The sequence below is a fragment of the Engystomops pustulosus genome, chromosome 2 (genome assembly GCF_040894005.1).
Source record: "Engystomops pustulosus chromosome 2, aEngPut4.maternal, whole genome shotgun sequence".
Taxonomy (NCBI): Eukaryota; Metazoa; Chordata; class Amphibia; order Anura; family Leptodactylidae; genus Engystomops; species Engystomops pustulosus.
The window spans coordinates 500923-525331 of NC_092412.1; the positions used below are offsets into that span (position 1 = coordinate 500923).

The following is a 24409-nucleotide window of genomic DNA, read 5'->3' on the forward strand; positions in this document are numbered from 1 at the left end:
ATATATTACACCCCATACACTGTATATGACACTATATACATTATACACCACACACTATACACTATATATTACACCCCATACACTGTATATGACACTATATACATTATACACCACACACTATATACTACACACCATACACTGTATATGACACTATATACATTATACACCACACACACTATATACTATATATTACACACCATACACTGTATATGACACTATATACTATATATTACACCCCATACACTGTATATGACACTATATACATTATACACCACACACTATATACTATATATTATACCCCATACACTGTATATGACACTATATACATTATACACCACACACTATATACTATATATTACACCCCATACACTGTATATGACACTATATACATTATACACCACACACTATATACTACACCCCATACACTGTATATGACACTATATACATTATACACCACACACTATATACTATATATTACACACCATACACTGTATATGACACTGTATACATTATACACCACACACTATATACTATATATTACACCCCATACACTGTATATGACACTATATACATTATACACCACACACTATATACTACACACCATACACTGTATATGACACTATATACATTATACACCACACACACTATATACTATATATTACACACCATACACTGTATATGACACTATATACATTATACACCACACACTATACACTATATATTACACCCCATACACTGTATATGACACTATATACATTATACACCACACACTATATACTACACCCCATACACTGTATATGACACTATATACATTATACACCACACTATATACTATATATTACACCCCCATACACTGTATATGACACTATATACATTATACACCACACACTATATATTACACCCCATACACTGTATATGACACTGTATACATTATACACCACACACTATATACTATATATTACCCCCCATACACTGTATATGACACTATATACATTATACACCACACACTATATACTATATATTATACCCCATACACTGTATATGACACTATATACATTATACACCACACACTATATACTATATATTATACCCCATACACTGTATATGACACTGTATACATTATACACCACACACTATATACTATATATTACACCCCATACACTGTATATGACACTATATACTATATATTACCCCCATACACTGTATATGACACTATATACATTATATACCACACACTATATGCTATATATTACACCCCATACACTGTATATGACACTATATACATTATACACCACACACTATATACTATATATTACACCCCATACACTGTATATGACACTATATACATTATACACCACACACTATATACTATATATTACACCCCATACACTGTATATGGCACTGTATACATTATACACCACACACTATATACTATATATTACACCCCATACACTGTATATGACACTATATACATTATACACCACACACTGTATACTATATATTACACCCCATACACTGTATAGGACACTATATACATTATACACCACACACTATATACTATATATTACACCCCATACACTGTATATGACACTATATACATTATACACCACACACTATATACTATATATTACACCCCATACACTGTATATGACACTATATACATTATACACCACACACTATATACTATATATTACACCCCATACACTGTATATAACACTGTGTACATTATACACCACACACTATATACTATATATTACACTCCATACACTGTATATGACACTATATACATTATACACCACACACTATATACTATATATTACACCCCATACACTGTATATGACACTATATACATTATACACCACACACTATATACTATATATTACACCCCATACACTGTATATGACACTATATACATTATACACCACACACTATATACTATATATTACACCCCATACACTGTATAGGACACTATATACATTATACACCACACACTATACACTATATATTACACCCCATACACTGTATATAACACTGTGTACATTATACACCACACACTATATACTATATATTACACCCCATACACTGTATATGACACTATATACATTATACACCACACACTATATACTATATATTATACCCCATACACTGTATATGACACTATATACATTATACACCACACACTATATACTATATATTACACCCCATACACTGTATATGACACTATATACATTATACACCACACACTATATACTATATATTACACCCCATACACTGTATATGACACTATATACATTATACACCACACACTATATGCTATATATTACACCCCATACACTGTATATGACACTGTATACATTATACACCACACACTATATACTATATATTACACCCCATACACTGTATATGACACTATATACATTATACACCACACACTATATACTATATATTATACCCCATACACTGTATATGACACTATATACATTATACACCACACACTATATACTATATATTACACCCCATACACTGTATATGACACTATATACATTATACACCACACACTATATACTATATATTACACCCCATACACTGTATATGACACTGTATACATTATACACCACACACTATATACTATATATTACACCCCATACACTGTATATGACACTATATACATTATACACCACACACTATATACTATATATTACACCCCATACACTGTATAGGACACTATATACATTATACACCACACACTATACACTATATATTACACCCCATACACTGTATATAACACTGTGTACATTATACACCACACACTATATACTATATATTATACCCCATACACTGTATATAACACTATATACATTATACACCACACACTATATACTATATATTACACCCCATACACCAGTGATGGCGAACCTATTAGCGGCCGAGTGCCCAAACTGCAACCCAAAACCCCCCTTATTTATCGCGAGGTGCCAACCTAAAATTAATGCAGTAGCTTATTGCTCCTTGTACAACAACTTTCAATCAGATTGGCCTCCTGAGGACACCAACACAGTAGAAAGATGGAAAATGTTCATCATTTTAGCTTCTTTCCAGTTTTCCTCTGTACAGAGAAAATTGTGGTGCCAGCAGAAGATTCTCCAAAGATAATTCGGCCCTGTCTACTTATTCTCCCTCTTCCTACAGTCCCAAGTAGCGAAGTCAGTATCAAAATATGACTGAACGCAGCATCTTTTAAGTTGCTTGGAACTGCAGGAAGATTCTTTGCGTCCTGTCTGGTGTGCTGGGGTGATGGCCCGGGTGCCCACAGAAAGGGCTCTGAGTGCCGCCTCTGGCACCCGTGCCATAGGTTCGCCACCACTGCCATACACTGTATATAACACTATATACTATATATTACACCCCATACACTGTATATGACACTATATACATTATATACCACACACTATATATTACACCCCATACACTGTATATGACACTATATACTATATATTACACCCCATACACTGTATATGACACTATATACATTATATACCACACACTATATACTATATATTACACTCCATACACTGTATATGACACTATATACATTATATACCACACACTATATATTATACCCCATACACTGTATATGACACTATATACATTATACACCACACACTATATACTATATATTACACACCATACACTGTATATGACACTATATACATTATACACCACACACTATATACTATATATTACACCCCATACACTGTATATGACACTATATACATTATATACCACACACTATATATTATACCCCATACACTGTATATGACACTATATACATTATACACCACACACTATATACTATATATTACACTCCATACACTGTATATGACACTATATACATTATACACCACACACTATATACTATATATTACACCACATACACTGTATATGACACTGTATACATTATACACCACACACTATATACTATATATTACACCCCATACACTGTATATGACACTATATACTATATATTACACCCCATACACTGTATAGGACACTATATACATTATACACCACACACTGTATACTATATATTACACCCCATACACTGTATATGACACTATATACATTATACACCACACACTATATACTATATATTACACCCCATACACTGTATAGGACACTATATACATTATACACCACACACTGTATACTATATATTACACCCCATACACTGTATATGACACTATATACATTATACACCACACACTATACACTATATATTACACCCCATACACTGTATATGACACTATATACATTATACACCACACACTATACACTATATATTACACCCCATACACTGTATATGACACTATATACATTATACACCACACACTATACACTATATATTACACCCCATACACTGTATATGACACTATATACATTATACACCACACACTATATACTATATATTACACCCCATACACTGTATATGACACTATATACATTATACACCACACACTATATACTATATATTACACCCCATACACTGTATATGACACTATATACATTATACACCACACACTATATACTATATATTACACCCCATACACTGTATATGACACTATATACATTATACACCACACACTATATACTATATATTACACCCCATACACTGTATATGACACTATATACATTATACACCACACACTATATACTATATATTACACCCCATACACTGTATATGACACTATATACATTATACACCACACACTATATACTATATATTACACCCCATACACTGTATATAACACTATATACATTATACACCACACACTATATACTATATATTACACCCCATACACTGTATATGACACTATATACTATATATTACACCCCATACACTGTATATGACACTATATACATTATACACCACACACTATATACTATATATTACACCACATACACTGTATATGACACTATATACATTATACACCACACACTATATACTATATATTACACCACATACACTGTATATGACACTATATACATTATACACCACACACTATATACTATATATTACACCCCATACACTGTATATGACACTATATACATTATACACCACACACTATATACTATATATTACACCACATACACTGTATATGACACTATATACATTATACACCACACACTATATATTACACCCCATACACTGTATATGACACTATATACATTATACACCACACTATATACTATATATTACACCCCATACACTGTATATGACACTATATACATTATACACCACACACTATATACTATATATTATACCCCATACACTGTATATGACACTATATACATTATACACCACACACTATATACTATATATTATACCCCATACACTGTATATGACACTGTATACATTATACACCACACACTATATACTATATATTACACCCCATACACTGTATATGACACTATATACTATATATTACCCCCATACACTGTATATGACACTATATACATTATATACCACACACTATATGCTATATATTACACCCCATACACTGTATATGACACTATATACATTATACACCACACACTATATACTATATATTACACCCCATACACTGTATATGACACTATATACATTATACACCACACACTATATACTATATATTACACCCCATACACTGTATATGGCACTGTATACATTATACACCACACACTATATACTATATATTACACCCCATACACTGTATATGACACTATATACATTATACACCACACACTGTATACTATATATTACACCCCATACACTGTATAGGACACTATATACATTATACACCACACACTATATACTATATATTACACCCCATACACTGTATATGACACTATATACATTATACACCACACACTATATACTATATATTACACCCCATACACTGTATATGACACTATATACATTATACACCACACACTATATACTATATATTACACCCCATACACTGTATATAACACTGTGTACATTATACACCACACACTATATACTATATATTACACTCCATACACTGTATATGACACTATATACATTATACACCACACACTATATACTATATATTACACCCCATACACTGTATATGACACTATATACATTATACACCACACACTATATACTATATATTACACCCCATACACTGTATATGACACTATATACATTATACACCACACACTATATACTATATATTACACCCCATACACTGTATAGGACACTATATACATTATACACCACACACTATACACTATATATTACACCCCATACACTGTATATAACACTGTGTACATTATACACCACACACTATATACTATATATTACACCCCATACACTGTATATGACACTATATACATTATACACCACACACTATATACTATATATTATACCCCATACACTGTATATGACACTATATACATTATACACCACACACTATATACTATATATTACACCCCATACACTGTATATGACACTATATACATTATACACCACACACTATATACTATATATTACACCCCATACACTGTATATGACACTATATACATTATACACCACACACTATATGCTATATATTACACCCCATACACTGTATATGACACTGTATACATTATACACCACACACTATATACTATATATTACACCCCATACACTGTATATGACACTATATACATTATACACCACACACTATATACTATATATTATACCCCATACACTGTATATGACACTATATACATTATACACCACACACTATATACTATATATTACACCCCATACACTGTATATGACACTATATACATTATACACCACACACTATATACTATATATTACACCCCATACACTGTATATGACACTGTATACATTATACACCACACACTATATACTATATATTACACCCCATACACTGTATATGACACTATATACATTATACACCACACACTATATACTATATATTACACCCCATACACTGTATAGGACACTATATACATTATACACCACACACTATACACTATATATTACACCCCATACACTGTATATAACACTGTGTACATTATACACCACACACTATATACTATATATTATACCCCATACACTGTATATAACACTATATACATTATACACCACACACTATATACTATATATTACACCCCATACACCAGTGATGGCGAACCTATTAGCGGCCGAGTGCCCAAACTGCAACCCAAAACCCCCCTTATTTATCGCGAGGTGCCAACCTAAAATTAATGCAGTAGCTTATTGCTCCTTGTACAACAACTTTCAATCAGATTGGCCTCCTGAGGACACCAACACAGTAGAAAGATGGAAAATGTTCATCATTTTAGCTTCTTTCCAGTTTTCCTCTGTACAGAGAAAATTGTGGTGCCAGCAGAAGATTCTCCAAAGATAATTCGGCCCTGTCTACTTATTCTCCCTCTTCCTACAGTCCCAAGTAGCGAAGTCAGTATCAAAATATGACTGAACGCAGCATCTTTTAAGTTGCTTGGAACTGCAGGAAGATTCTTTGCGTCCTGTCTGGTGTGCTGGGGTGATGGCCCGGGTGCCCACAGAAAGGGCTCTGAGTGCCGCCTCTGGCACCCGTGCCATAGGTTCGCCACCACTGCCATACACTGTATATAACACTATATACTATATATTACACCCCATACACTGTATATGACACTATATACATTATATACCACACACTATATATTACACCCCATACACTGTATATGACACTATATACTATATATTACACCCCATACACTGTATATGACACTATATACATTATATACCACACACTATATACTATATATTACACTCCATACACTGTATATGACACTATATACATTATATACCACACACTATATATTATACCCCATACACTGTATATGACACTATATACATTATACACCACACACTATATACTATATATTACACACCATACACTGTATATGACACTATATACATTATACACCACACACTATATACTATATATTACACCCCATACACTGTATATGACACTATATACATTATATACCACACACTATATATTATACCCCATACACTGTATATGACACTATATACATTATACACCACACACTATATACTATATATTACACTCCATACACTGTATATGACACTATATACATTATACACCACACACTATATACTATATATTACACCACATACACTGTATATGACACTGTATACATTATACACCACACACTATATACTATATATTACACCCCATACACTGTATATGACACTATATACTATATATTACACCCCATACACTGTATAGGACACTATATACATTATACACCACACACTGTATACTATATATTACACCCCATACACTGTATATGACACTATATACATTATACACCACACACTATATACTATATATTACACCCCATACACTGTATAGGACACTATATACATTATACACCACACACTGTATACTATATATTACACCCCATACACTGTATATGACACTATATACATTATACACCACACACTATACACTATATATTACACCCCATACACTGTATATGACACTATATACATTATACACCACACACTATACACTATATATTACACCCCATACACTGTATATGACACTATATACATTATACACCACACACTATACACTATATATTACACCCCATACACTGTATATGACACTATATACATTATACACCACACACTATATACTATATATTACACCCCATACACTGTATATGACACTATATACATTATACACCACACACTATATACTATATATTACACCCCATACACTGTATATGACACTATATACATTATACACCACACACTATATACTATATATTACACCCCATACACTGTATATGACACTATATACATTATACACCACACACTATATACTATATATTACACCCCATACACTGTATATGACACTATATACATTATACACCACACACTATATACTATATATTACACCCCATACACTGTATATGACACTATATACATTATACACCACACACTATATACTATATATTACACCCCATACACTGTATATAACACTATATACATTATACACCACACACTATATACTATATATTACACCCCATACACTGTATATGACACTATATACTATATATTACACCCCATACACTGTATATGACACTATATACATTATACACCACACACTATATACTATATATTACACCACATACACTGTATATGACACTATATACATTATACACCACACACTATATACTATATATTACACCACATACACTGTATATGACACTATATACATTATACACCACACACTATATACTATATATTACACCCCATACACTGTATATGACACTATATACATTATACACCACACACTATATACTATATATTACACCACATACACTGTATATGACACTATATACATTATACACCACACACTATATATTACACCCCATACACTGTATATGACACTATATACATTATACACCACACTATATACTATATATTACACCCCATACACTGTATATGACACTATATACATTATACACCACACACTATATACTATATATTACACCCCATACACTGTATATAACACTATATACATTATACACCACACACTATATACTATATATTACACCCCATACACTGTATATGACACTATATACATTATACACCACACACTATATACTATATATTACACCACATACACTGTATATGACACTATATACATTATACACCACACACTATATACTATATATTACACCACATACACTGTATATGACACTATATACATTATACACCACACACTATATACTATATATTACACCACATACACTGTATATGACACTATATACATTATACACCACACACTATATACTATATATTACACCCCATACACTGTATATGACACTATATACATTATACACCACACACTATATACTATATATTACACCCCATACACTGTATATGACACTATATACATTATACACCACACACTATACGCTATATATTACACCCCATACACTGTATATGACACTATATACATTATACACCACACACTATATACTATATATTACACCCCATACACTGTATATGACACTATATACATTATACACCACACACTATATACTATATATTACACCCCATACACTGTATATGACACTATATACATTATACACCACACACTATACACTATATATTACACCCCATACACTGTATATGACACTATATACATTATACACCACACACTATATACTATATATTACACCACATACACTGTATATGACACTATATACATTATACACCACACACTATATACTATATATTACACCCCATACACTGTATATGACACTATATACTATATATTACACCCCATACACTGTATATGACACTATATACATTATACACCACACACTATATACTATATATTACACTGTATATGACACTATATATTACACCACATACACTGTATATGACACTATATACATTATACACCACACACTATACACTATATATTACACCCCATACACTGTATATGACACTATATACATTATACACCACACACTATATACTATATATTACACCACATACACTGTATATGACACTATATACATTATACACCACACACTATATACTATATATTACACCCCATACACTGTATATGACACTGTATACATTATACACCACACACTATATGCTATATATTACACCCCATACACTGTATATGACACTATATACATTATACACCACACACTATATACTATATATTACACTCCATACACTGTATATGACACTATATACTATATATTACACCCCATACACTGTATATGACACTATATACTATATATTACACCCCATACACTGTATATGACACTATATACATTATACACCACACACTATATACTATATATTACACCCCATACACTGTATATGACACTATATACTATATATTACACCCCATACACTGTATATGACACTATATACATTATACACCACACACTATATACTATATATTACACTGTATATGACACTATATATTACACCACATACACTGTATATGACACTATATACATTATATACATCCTCTATACGTGACGCTGCCGGGTTGGGTCTCACCTCTCCGCTGCGCTCGTCCCCGCCGCTCCGCTACGTGCGCGCCCACCAGACACGTCACATTCCGCAGCTGGGCGTCGCTACTGGGTGGAGCCCGAAACAATTCTACCAATGACAAGCGTCCATCGGCGGGATTTCACCTTCCGCAACCAATAAACTAAAGGGATGGGCGGGACAATAAACGGAGAAGATGAATGACAGGGCGTGTGCAGGCGAGCAGCCAGCCAATAGCAGCGAGCGGAAATTTAACCCCCTCTCACTACTAGAACTGAGATCAATGACCATATATAGGGAGGTGGAGAGAGACGGCGAGACCACGTGGTACAGGGCTGTGCCATGCCAAAAAGAGGGGGAGTGGGCGGTACCACGTGCGATCGCATGCGGAGAGAGAGGAGACCACAGCTGTACATAGAGGAGGAGGAGAGAGAGGAGACCACAGCTGTACATAGAGGAGGAGGAGAGAGAGGAGACCACAGCTGTACATAGAGGAGGAGGAGAGAGAGGAGACCACAGCTGTACATGGAGGAGGAGAGAGGAGACCACAGCTGTAAATAGAGGAGGAGGAGGAGAGAGGAGACCACAGCTGTACATAGAGGAGGAGGAGAGAGAGGAGACCACAGCTGTACATAGAGGAGGAGGAGAGAGGAGACCACAGCTGTACATAGAGGAGGAGGAGAGAGGAGACCACAGCTGTACATAGAGGAGGAGGAGAGAGGAGACCACAGCTGTACATAGAGGAGGAGGAGAGAGGAGACCACAGCTGTACATAGAGGAGGAGGAGAGAGGAGACCACAGCTGTACATAGAGGAGGAGGAGAGAGGAGACCACAGCTGTACATAGAGGAGGAGAGAGGAGACCACAGCTGTACATAGAGGAGGAGGAGAGAGAGGAGACCACAGCTGTACATAGAGGAGGAGGAGAGAGAGGAGACCACAGCTGTACATAGAGGAGGAGGAGAGAGAGGAGACCACAGCTGTACATAGAGGAGGAGGAGAGAGAGGAGACCACAGCTGTACATGGAGGAGGAGAGAGGAGACCACAGCTGTAAATAGAGGAGGAGGAGGAGAGAGGAGACCACAGCTGTACATAGAGGAGGAGGAGAGAGAGGAGACCACAGCTGTACATAGAGGAGGAGGAGAGAGGAGACCACAGCTGTACATAGAGGAGGAGGAGAGAGGAGACCACAGCTGTACATAGAGGAGGAGGAGAGAGGAGACCACAGCTGTACATAGAGGAGGAGGAGAGAGGAGACCACAGCTGTACATAGAGGAGGAGGAGAGAGGAGACCACAGCTGTACATAGAGGAGGAGGAGAGAGGAGACCACAGCTGTACATAGAGGAGGAGAGAGGAGACCACAGCTGTACATAGAGGAGGAGGAGAGAGAGGAGACCACAGCTGTACATAGAGGAGGAGGAGAGAGAGGAGACCACAGCTGTACATAGAGGAGGAGAGAGAGGAGACCACAGCTGTACATAGAGGAGGAGGAGAGAGAGGAGACCACAGCTGTACATAGAGGAGGAGGAGGAGAGAGGAGACCACAGCTGTACATAGAGGAGGAGAGAGGAGACCACAGCTGTACATAGAGGAGGAGAGAGAGAGGAGACCACAGCTGTACATAGAGGAGGAGGAGGAGAGAGGAGACCACAGCTGTACATAGAGGAGGAGAGAGAGAGGAGAGCACAGCTGTACATAGAGGAGGAGGAGAGAGAGAGGAGACCACAGCTGTACATAGAGGAGGAGGAGAGAGAGGAGACCACAGCTGTACATAGAGGAGGAGGAGGAGAGAGGAGACCACAGCTGTACATAGAGGAGGAGAGAGAGAGAGGAGACCACAGCTGTACATAGAGGAGGAGGAGAGAGGAGACCACAGCTGTACATAGAGGAGGAGAGAGAGAGAGGAGACCACAGCTGTACATAGAGGAGGAGGAGAGAGAGGAGACCACAGCTGTACATGGAGGAGGAGAGAGGAGACCACAGCTGTACATAGAGGAGGAGGAGGAGAGAGGAGACCACAGCTGTACATAGAGGAGGAGGAGAGAGAGGAGACCACAGCTGTACATAGAGGAGGAGAGAGAGAGAGGAGACCACAGCTGTACATAGAGGAGGAGGAGAGAGGAGACCACAGCTGTACATAGAGGAGGAGGAGAGAGAGGAGACCACAGCTGTACATAGAGGAGGAGGAGAGAGGAGACCACAGCTGTACATAGAGGAGGAGGAGAGAGAGGAGACCACAGCTGTACATAGAGGAGGAGAGAGGAGACCACAGCTGTACATAGAGGAGGAGAGAGAGAGAGGAGACCACAGCTGTACATAGAGGAGGAGGAGAGAGGAGACCACAGCTGTACATAGAGGAGGAGAGAGAGAGAGGAGACCACAGCTGTACATAGAGGAGGAGGAGAGAGGAGACCACAGCTGTACATAGAGGAGGAGAGAGAGGAGACCACAGCTGTACATAGAGGAGGAGGAGAGAGAGGAGACCACAGCTGTACATAGAGGAGGAGGAGAGAGAGAGGAGACCACAGCTGTACATAGAGGAGGAGAGAGGAGACCACAGCTGTACATAGAGGAGGAGGAGAGAGAGGAGACCACAGCTGTACATAGAGGAGGAGAGAGGAGACCACAGCTGTACATAGAGGAGGAGGAGAGAGGAGACCACAGCTGTACATAGAGGAGGAGGAGAGAGGAGACCACAGCTGTACATAGAGGAGGAGAGAGGAGACCACAGCTGTACATAGAGGAGGAGAGAGGAGACCACAGCTGTACATAGAGGAGGAGGAGAGAGGAGACCACAGCTGTACATAGAGGAGGAGGAGAGAGGAGACCACAGCTGTACATAGAGGAGGAGGAGAGAGAGGAGACCACAGCTGTACATAGAGGAGGAGGAGAGAGAGAGGAGACCACAGCTGTACATAGAGGAGGAGGAGAGAGAGGAGACCACAGCTGTACATAGAGGAGGAGGAGAGAGAGGAGACCACAGCTGTACATAGAGGAGGAGGAGAGAGGAGACCACAGCTGTACATAGAGGAGGAGAGAGGAGACCACAGCTGTACATAGAGGAGGAGGAGGAGAGAGGAGACCACAGCTGTACATAGAGGAGGAGGAGGAGAGAGGAGACCACAGCTGTACATAGAGGAGGAGGAGGAGAGAGGAGACCACAGCTGTACATAGAGGAGGAGGAGGAGAGAGGAGACCACAGCTGTACATAGAGGAGGAGGAGGAGAGAGGAGACCACAGCTGTACATAGAGGAGGAGGAGAGAGAGAGGAGACCACAGCTGTACATAGAGGAGGAGGAGAGAGGAGACCACAGCTGTACATAGAGGAGGAGGAGAGAGGAGACCACAGCTGTACATAGAGGAGGAGGAGAGAGGAGACCACAGCTGTACATAGAGGAGGAGGAGAGAGGAGACCACAGCTGTACATAGAGGAGGAGGAGAGAGGAGACCACAGCTGTACATAGAGGAGGAGGAGAGAGGAGACCACAGCTGTACATAGAGGAGGAGGAGAGAGGAGACCACAGCTGTACATAGAGGAGGAGGAGAGAGAGGAGACCACAGCTGTACATAGAGGAGGAGAGAGAGAGGAGACCACAGCTGTACATAGAGGAGGAGAGAGAGAGGAGACCACAGCTGTACATAGAGGAGGAGGAGAGAGAGAGGAGACCACAGCTGTACATAGAGGAGGAGGAGAGAGAGGAGACCACAGCTGTACATAGAGGAGGAGGAGAGAGAGGAGACCACAGCTGTACATAGAGGAGGAGGAGAGAGAGAGGAGACCACAGCTGTACATAGAGGAGGAGGAGGAGAGAGGAGACCACAGCTGTACATAGAGGAGGAGGAGGAGAGAGGAGACCACAGCTGTACATAGAGGAGGAGGAGGAGAGAGGAGACCACAGCTGTACATAGAGGAGGAGGAGGAGAGAGGAGACCACAGCTGTACATAGAGGAGGAGGAGGAGAGAGGAGACCACAGCTGTACATAGAGGAGGAGGAGGAGAGAGGAGACCACAGCTGTACATAGAGGAGGAGGAGAGAGAGAGGAGACCACAGCTGTACATAGAGGAGGAGGAGAGAGGAGACCACAGCTGTACATAGAGGAGGAGGAGAGAGGAGACCACAGCTGTACATAGAGGAGGAGGAGGAGAGAGGAGACCACAGCTGTACATAGAGGAGGAGAGAGAGAGAGGAGACCACAGCTGTACATAGAGGAGGAGGAGAGAGGAGACCACAGCTGTACATAGAGGAGGAGGAGAGAGAGGAGACCACAGCTGTACATAGAGGAGGAGAGAGAGAGGAGACCACAGCTGTACATAGAGGAGGAGGAGAGAGGAGACCACAGCTGTACATAGAGGAGGAGGAGAGAGGAGACCACAGCTGTACATAGAGGAGGAGGAGAGAGGAGACCACAGCTGTACATAGAGGAGGAGGAGAGAGGAGACCACAGCTGTACATAGAGGAGGAGGAGAGAGGAGACCACAGCTGTACATAGAGGAGGAGGAGAGAGGAGACCACAGCTGTACATAGAGGAGGAGGAGAGAGGAGACCACAGCTGTACATAGAGGAGGAGGAGAGAGAGGAGACCACAGCTGTACATAGAGGAGGAGAGAGAGAGGAGACCACAGCTGTACATAGAGGAGGAGAGAGAGAGGAGACCACAGCTGTACATAGAGGAGGAGGAGAGAGAGAGGAGACCACAGCTGTACATAGAGGAGGAGGAGAGAGAGGAGACCACAGCTGTACATAGAGGAGGAGGAGAGAGAGGAGACCACAGCTGTACATAGAGGAGGAGGAGAGAGAGAGGAGACCACAGCTGTACATAGAGGAGGAGGAGGAGAGAGGAGACCACAGCTGTACATAGAGGAGGAGGAGGAGAGAGGAGACCACAGCTGTACATAGAGGAGGAGGAGGAGAGAGGAGACCACAGCTGTACATAGAGGAGGAGGAGGAGAGAGGAGACCACAGCTGTACATAGAGGAGGAGGAGGAGAGAGGAGACCACAGCTGTACATAGAGGAGGAGGAGGAGAGAGGAGACCACAGCTGTACATAGAGGAGGAGGAGAGAGAGAGGAGACCACAGCTGTACATAGAGGAGGAGGAGAGAGGAGACCACAGCTGTACATAGAGGAGGAGGAGAGAGGAGACCACAGCTGTACATAGAGGAGGAGGAGGAGAGAGGAGACCACAGCTGTACATAGAGGAGGAGAGAGAGAGAGGAGACCACAGCTGTACATAGAGGAGGAGGAGAGAGGAGACCACAGCTGTACATAGAGGAGGAGGAGAGAGAGGAGACCACAGCTGTACATAGAGGAGGAGAGAGAGAGGAGACCACAGCTGTACATAGAGGAGGAGGAGAGAGAGGAGACCACAGCTGTACATAGAGGAGGAGGAGAGAGGAGACCACAGCTGTACATAGAGGAGGAGGAGGAGAGAGGAGACCACAGCTGTACATAGAGGAGGAGGAGAGAGAGGAGACCACAGCTGTACATAGAGGAGGAGAGAGAGAGAGGAGACCACAGCTGTACATAGAGGAGGAGGAGAGAGGAGACCACAGCTGTACATAGAGGAGGAGAGAGAGAGAGGAGACCACAGCTGTACATGGAGGAGGAGAGAGGAGACCACAGCTGTACATAGAGGAGGAGGAGAGAGAGGAGACCACAGCTGTACATAGAGGAGGAGGAGAGAGGAGACCACAGCTGTACATAGAGGAGGAGGAGAGAGGAGACCACAGCTGTACATAGAGGAGGAGGAGAGAGGAGACCACAGCTGTACATAGAGGAGGAGAGAGAGAGGAGACCACAGCTGTACATAGAGGAGGAGAGAGAGAGGAGACCACAGCTGTACATAGAGGAGGAGGAGAGAGGAGACCACAGCTGTACATAGAGGAGGAGGAGAGAGGAGACCACAGCTGTACATAGAGGAGGAGAGAGAGAGGAGACCACAGCTGTACATAGAGGAGGAGAGAGGAGACCACAGCTGTACATAGAGGAGGAGGAGAGAGAGGAGACCACAGCTGTACATAGAGGAGGAGAGAGAGAGAGGAGACCACAGCTGTACATAGAGGAGGAGGAGAGAGGAGACCACAGCTGTACATAGAGGAGGAGGAGAGAGAGGAGACCACAGCTGTACATAGAGGAGGAGGAGAGAGGAGACCACAGCTGTACATAGAGGAGGAGGAGAGAGAGGAGACCACAGCTGTACATAGAGGAGGAGAGAGAGAGACCACAGCTGTACATAGAGGAGGAGAGAGAGAGAGGAGACCACAGCTGTACATAGAGGAGGAGGAGAGAGGAGACCACAGCTGTACATAGAGGAGGAGAGAGAGAGAGGAGACCACAGCTGTACATAGAGGAGGAGGAGAGAGGAGACCACAGCTGTACATAGAGGAGGAGAGAGAGGAGACCACAGCTGTACATAGAGGAGGAGGAGAGAGAGGAGACCACAGCTGTACATAGAGGAGGAGGAGAGAGAGAGGAGACCACAGCTGTACATAGAGGAGGAGAGAGGAGACCACAGCTGTACATAGAGGAGGAGGAGAGAGAGGAGACCACAGCTGTACATAGAGGAGGAGAGAGGAGACCACAGCTGTACATAGAGGAGGAGGAGAGAGGAGACCACAGCTGTACATAGAGGAGGAGGAGAGAGGAGACCACAGCTGTACATAGAGGAGGAGAGAGGAGACCACAGCTGTACATAGAGGAGGAGAGAGGAGACCACAGCTGTACATAGAGGAGGAGGAGAGAGGAGACCACAGCTGTACATAGAGGAGGAGGAGAGAGAGGAGACCACAGCTGTACATAGAGGAGGAGAGAGAGAGGAGACCACAGCTGTACATAGAGGAGGAGAGAGAGAGGAGACCACAGCTGTACATAGAGGAGGAGGAGAGAGAGAGGAGACCACAGCTGTACATAGAGGAGGAGGAGAGAGAGGAGACCACAGCTGTACATAGAGGAGGAGGAGAGAGAGAGGAGACCACAGCTGTACATAGAGGAGGAGGAGAGAGGAGACCACAGCTGTACATAGAGGAGGAGAGAGGAGACCACAGCTGTACATAGAGGAGGAGGAGGAGAGAGGAGACCACAGCTGTACATAGAGGAGGAGGAGGAGAGAGGAGACCACAGCTGTACATAGAGGAGGAGGAGGAGAGAGGAGACCACAGCTGTACATAGAGGAGGAGGAGGAGAGAGGAGACCACAGCTGTACATAGAGGAGGAGGAGGAGAGAGGAGACCACAGCTGTACATAGAGGAGGAGGAGAGAGAGAGGAGACCACAGCTGTACATAGAGGAGGAGGAGAGAGGAGACCACAGCTGTACATAGAGGAGGAGGAGAGAGGAGACCACAGCTGTACATAGAGGAGGAGGAGAGAGGAGACCACAGCTGTACATAGAGGAGGAGGAGAGAGGAGACCACAGCTGTACATAGAGGAGGAGAGAGGAGACCACAGCTGTACATAGAGGAGGAGGAGAGAGGAGACCACAGCTGTACATAGAGGAGGAGGAGAGAGGAGACCACAGCTGTACATAGAGGAGGAGGAGAGAGAGGAGACCACAGCTGTACATAGAGGAGGAGAGAGAGAGGAGACCACAGCTGTACATAGAGGAGGAGAGAGAGAGGAGACCACAGCTGTACATAGAGGAGGAGGAGAGAGAGAGGAGACCACAGCTGTACATAGAGGAGGAGGAGAGAGAGGAGACCACAGCTGTACATAGAGGAGGAGGAGAGAGAGGAGACCACAGCTGTACATAGAGGAGGAGGAGAGAGAGAGGAGACCACAGCTGTACATAGAGGAGGAGGAGGAGAGAGGAGACCACAGCTGTACATAGAGGAGGAGGAGGAGAGAGGAGACCACAGCTGTACATAGAGGAGGAGGAGGAGAGAGGAGACCACAGCTGTACATAGAGGAGGAGGAGGAGAGAGGAGACCACAGCTGTACATAGAGGAGGAGGAGGAGAGAGGAGACCACAGCTGTACATAGAGGAGGAGGAGAGAGAGAGGAGACCACAGCTGTACATAGAGGAGGAGGAGAGAGGAGACCACAGCTGTACATAGAGGAGGAGGAGAGAGGAGACCACAGCTGTACATAGAGGAGGAGGAGGAGAGAGGAGACCACAGCTGTACATAGAGGAGGAGAGAGAGAGAGGAGACCACAGCTGTACATAGAGGAGGAGGAGAGAGGAGACCACAGCTGTACATAGAGGAGGAGGAGAGAGAGGAGACCACAGCTGTACATAGAGGAGGAGAGAGAGAGGAGACCACAGCTGTACATAGAGGAGGAGAGAGAGAGGAGACCACAGCTGTACATAGAGGAGGAGGAGAGAGAGAGGAGACCACAGCTGTACATAGAGGAGGAGGAGAGAGAGGAGACCACAGCTGTACATAGAGGAGGAGGAGAGAGAGGAGACCACAGCTGTACATAGAGGAGGAGGAGAGAGAGAGGAGACCACAGCTGTACATAGAGGAGGAGAGAGAGAGGAGACCACAGCTGTACATAGAGGAGGAGAGAGAGAGGAGACCACAGCTGTACATAGAGGAGGAGGAGAGAGAGAGGAGACCACAGCTGTACATAGAGGAGGAGGAGAGAGAGGAGACCACAGCTGTACATAGAGGAGGAGGAGGAGAGAGAGAGGAGACCACAGCTGTACATAGAGGAGGAGAGAGGAGACCACAGCTGTACATAGAGGAGGAGGAGGAGAGAGGAGACCACAGCTGTACATAGAGGAGGAGAGAGAGAGAGAGAGGAGACCACAGCTGTACATAGAGGAGGAGGAGAGAGGAGACCACAGCTGTACATAGAGGAGGAGGAGAGAGGAGACCACAGCTGTACATAGAGGAGGAGGAGAGAGGAGACCACAGCTGTACATAGAGGATGAGGAGAGAGAGGAGACCACAGCTGTACATAGAGGAGGAGGAGAGAGAGAGAGAGGAGACCACAGCTGTACATAGAGAAAGCAGGTCACACCTATAGCAGAGAGCAGGTCACACCTATAGCAGAGAGCAGGTCACACCTATAGCAGAGAGCAGGTCACACCTATAGCAGGGAGCAGGTCACACCTATAGCAAGGAGCAGGTCACACCTATAGCAAGGAGCAGGTCACACCTATAGCAGGGAGCAGGTCACACCTATAGCAGGGAGCAGGTCTCACCTATAGCAAGGAGCAGGTCACACCTATAGCAAGGAGCAGGTCACACCTATAGCAAGGAGCAGGTCACACCTATAGCAGGGAGCAGGTCACACCTATAGCAAGGAGCAGGTCACACCTATAGCAAGGAGCAGGTCACACCTATAGCAAGGAGCAGGTCACACCTATAGCAGGGAGCAGGTCACACCTATAGCAGGGAGCAGGTCACACCTATAGCAGGGAGCAGGTCACACCTATAGCAGGGAGCAGGTCACATCTATAGCGAGGAGCAGGTCACACCTATAGCAGGGAACAGGTCACACCTATATCAGGGAGCAGGTCACACCTATAGCAAGGATTAGGTCACACCTATAGCAAGGAGCAGGTCACACCTATAGCAAGGAGCAGGTCACACCTATAGCAGGGAGCAGGTCACACCTATAGCAGGGAACAGGTCAAACCTGTAGCAGAGAGCAGGTCACACCTATAGCAAGGAGCAGGCACACCTATAGCAGGGAGCAGGTCACACCTATAGCGAGGAGCAGGTCACACCTATAGCGAGGAGCAGGTCACACCTATAGCGAGGAGCAGGTCACACCTATAGCGAGGAGCAGGCACACCTATAGCAGGGAGCAGGTCATACCTATAGCAGGGAGCAGGTCACACCTATAGCAGGGAGCAGGCACACCTATAGCGAGGAGCAGGTCACACCTATAGCGAGGAGCAGGTCACACCTATAGCAAGGAGCAGGCACACCTATAGCAGGGAGCAGGTCATACCTATAGCAGGGAGCAGGTCACACCTATAGCAGGGAGCAGGTCACACCTATAGCAGGGAGCAGGTCACACCTATAGCAGGGAGCAGGTCACACCTATAGCAAGGAGCAGGTCACACCTATAGCAAGGAGCAGGTCACACCTATAGCAAGGAGCAGGTCACACCTATAGCAGGGAACAGGTCAAACCTATAGCAGGGAGCAGGTCATACCTATAGCAGGGAGCAGGTCACACCTATAGCAGGGAGCAGGCACACCTATAGCAGGGAGCAGGTCACACCTATAGCAAGGAGCAGGTCACACCTATAGCAAGGAGCAGGTCACACCTATAGCAGGGAACAGGTCAAACCTGTAGCAGAGAGCAGGTCACACCTATAGCAAGGAGCAGGCACACCTATAGCAGGGAGCAGGTCACACCTATAGCAGGGAGCAGGTCACACCTATAGCAGGGAGCAGGCACACCTATAGCGAGGAGCAGGTCACACCTATAGCAAGGAGCGGGTCACACCTATAGCAAGGAGCGGGTCACACCTATAGCAAGGAGCGGGTCACACCTATAGCAAGGAGCGGGTCACACCTATAGCAAGGAGCAGGCACACCTATAGCAAGGAGCAGGCACACCTATAGCAAGGAGCAGGTCACACCTATAGCAAGGAGCAGGTCACACCTATAGCAAGGAGCGGGTCACACCTATAGCAAGGAGCAGGTCACACCTATAGCAAGGAGCAGGTCACACCTATAGCAAGGAGCAGGTCACACCTATAGCAGGGAACAGGTCACACCTATAGCAGGGAACACCTATAGCAAGGAGCAGGTCACTCCTATAGCGAGGAGCAGGTCACACCTATAGCGAGGAGCAGGTCACACCTATAGCGAGGAGCAGGTCACACCTATAGCAAGGAGCAGGCACACCTATAGCAGGGAGCAGGTCATACCTATAGCAGGGAGCAGGTCACACCTATAGCAGGGAGCAGGTCACACCTATAGCAGGGAGCAGGTCACACCTATAGCAGGGAGCAGGTCACACCTATAGCAAGGAGCAGGTCACACCTATAGCAAGGAGCAGGTCACACCTATAGCAAGGAGCAGGTCACACCTATAGCAGGGAACAGGTCAAACCTATAGCAGGGAGCAGGTCATACCTATAGCAGGGAGCAGGTCACACCTATAGCAGGGAGCAGGCACACCTATAGCAGGGAGCAGGTCACACCTATAGCAAGGAGCAGGTCACACCTATAGCAAGGAGCAGGTCACACCTATAGCAGGGAACAGGTCAAACCTGTAGCAGAGAGCAGGTCACACCTATAGCAAGGAGCAGGCACACCTATAGCAGGGAGCAGGTCACACCTATAGCAGGGAGCAGGTCACACCTATAGCAGGGAGCAGGCACACCTATAGCGAGGAGCAGGTCACACCTATAGCAAGGAGCGGGTCACACCTATAGCAAGGAGCGGGTCACACCTATAGCAAGGAGCGGGTCACACCTATAGCAAGGAGCGGGTCACACCTATAGCAAGGAGCAGGCACACCTATAGCAAGGAGCAGGCACACCTATAGCAAGGAGCAGGTCACACCTATAGCAAGGAGCAGGTCACACCTATAGCAAGGAGCGGGTCACACCTATAGCAAGGAGCAGGTCACACCTATAGCAAGGAGCAGGTCACACCTATAGCAAGGAGCAGGTCACACCTATAGCAGGGAACAGGTCACACCTATAGCAGGGAACACCTATAGCAAGGAGCAGGTCACTCCTATAGCGAGGAGCAGGTCACACCTATAGCGAGGAGCAGGTCACACCTATAGCGAGGAGCAGGTCACACCTATAGCAAGGAGCAGGCACACCTATAGCAGGGAGCAGGTCATACCTATAGCAGGGAGCAGGTCACACCTATAGCAGGGAGCAGGTCACACCTATAGCAGGGAGCAGGTCACACCTATAGCAGGGAGCAGGTCACACCTATAGCAAGGAGCAGGTCACACCTATAGCAAGGAGCAGGTCACACCTATAGCAAGGAGCAGGTCACACCTATAGCAGGGAACAGGTCAAACCTATAGCAGGGAGCAGGTCATACCTATAGCAGGGAGCAGGTCACACCTATAGCAGGGAGCAGGCACACCTATAGCAGGGAGCAGGTCACACCTATAGCAAGGAGCAGGTCACACCTATAGCAAGGAGCAGGTCACACCTATAGCAGGGAACAGGTCAAACCTGTAGCAGAGAGCAGGTCACACCTATAGCAAGGAGCAGGCACACCTATAGCAGGGAGCAGGTCACACCTATAGCAGGGAGCAGGCACACCTATAGCAAGGAGCAGGTCACACCTATAGCAAGGAGCGGGTCACACCTATAGCAAGGAGCGGGTCACACCTATAGCAAGGAGCAGGCACACCTATAGCAAGGAGCAGGCACACCTATAGCAAGGAGCAGGTCACACCTATAGCAAGGAGCAGGTCACACCTATAGCAAGGAGCGGGTCACACCTATAGCAAGGAGCAGGTCACACCTATAGCAAGGAGCAGGTCACACCTATAGCAAGGAGCAGGTCACACCTATAGCAGGGAACAGGTCACACCTATAGCAGGGAACACCTATAGCAAGGAGCAGGTCACTCCTATAGCGAGGAGCAGGTCACACCTATAGCAAGGAGCGGGTCACACCTATAGCAAGGAGCAGGCACACCTATAGCAAGGAGCAGGTCACACCTATAGCAGGGAACAGGTCACACCTATAGCAGGGAACACCTATAGCAAGGAGCAGGTCACACCTATAGCGAGGAGCAGGCCACTCCTATAGCAAGGAGCGGGTCACACCTATAGCAAGGAGCAGGCACACCTATAGCAAGGAGCAGGGCACACCTATAGCAAGGAGCAGGTCACACCTATAGCAGGGAACAGGTCACACCTATAGCAGGGAACACCTATAGCAAGGAGCAGGTCACACCTATAGCAGGGAACAGGTCACACCTATAGCAGGGAACACCTATAGCAAGGAGCAGGTCACACCTATAGCGAGGAGCAGGTCACACCTATAGCAAGGAGCGGGTCACACCTATAGCAGGGAGCAGGTCACGCCTATAGCAGAGAACAAGCGATGGAGGGATCTCAAACACTGACACAGGTGATTAGTGAAGCTGCAATTTATGCAGCCAGAACCTCCAGAACCTGATTGGAGCTGGACAACTTCTGGGAATTAACCCCTCATGGTAACCAAGCACAATAGCAGGCACCATGCAGAGGTAGCACAACTCCCAGCAATCCAGAGTACAACCCCTAAACAGCGCAAGTGCTGCCCTGAGTGCACGCCAGAGACCACTGGTAGCGGACGGGAGGTGGAGTCTGCGCAGAGACACGCAAGAGGTCGGAGA

The 24409-nt window shown here is 44.0% G+C and overlaps 1 protein-coding gene across 2 annotated transcripts in view; it reads right to left on the reverse strand.

Annotated features, from left to right (window-relative positions):
• Window positions 1-24120, reverse strand: part of ILK (integrin linked kinase) — a 57247-nt gene extending 33127 nt beyond the window's left edge. The window contains exons 1-2 of one of the 2 annotated variants that reach the window (XM_072133560.1): window positions 24094-24120; window positions 11159-11312 (exon numbers count right to left, since the gene is read on the reverse strand). The gene's annotated coding sequence lies outside the window, so the exon portion shown is untranslated. Of the gene's footprint in view, window positions 1-11092; window positions 11113-11158; window positions 11313-24093 lie in introns of those variants that run through there. The other variant, XM_072133561.1, reaches the window with a different exon arrangement.
• Between the last annotated feature and the right edge of the window lie 289 nt (window positions 24121-24409).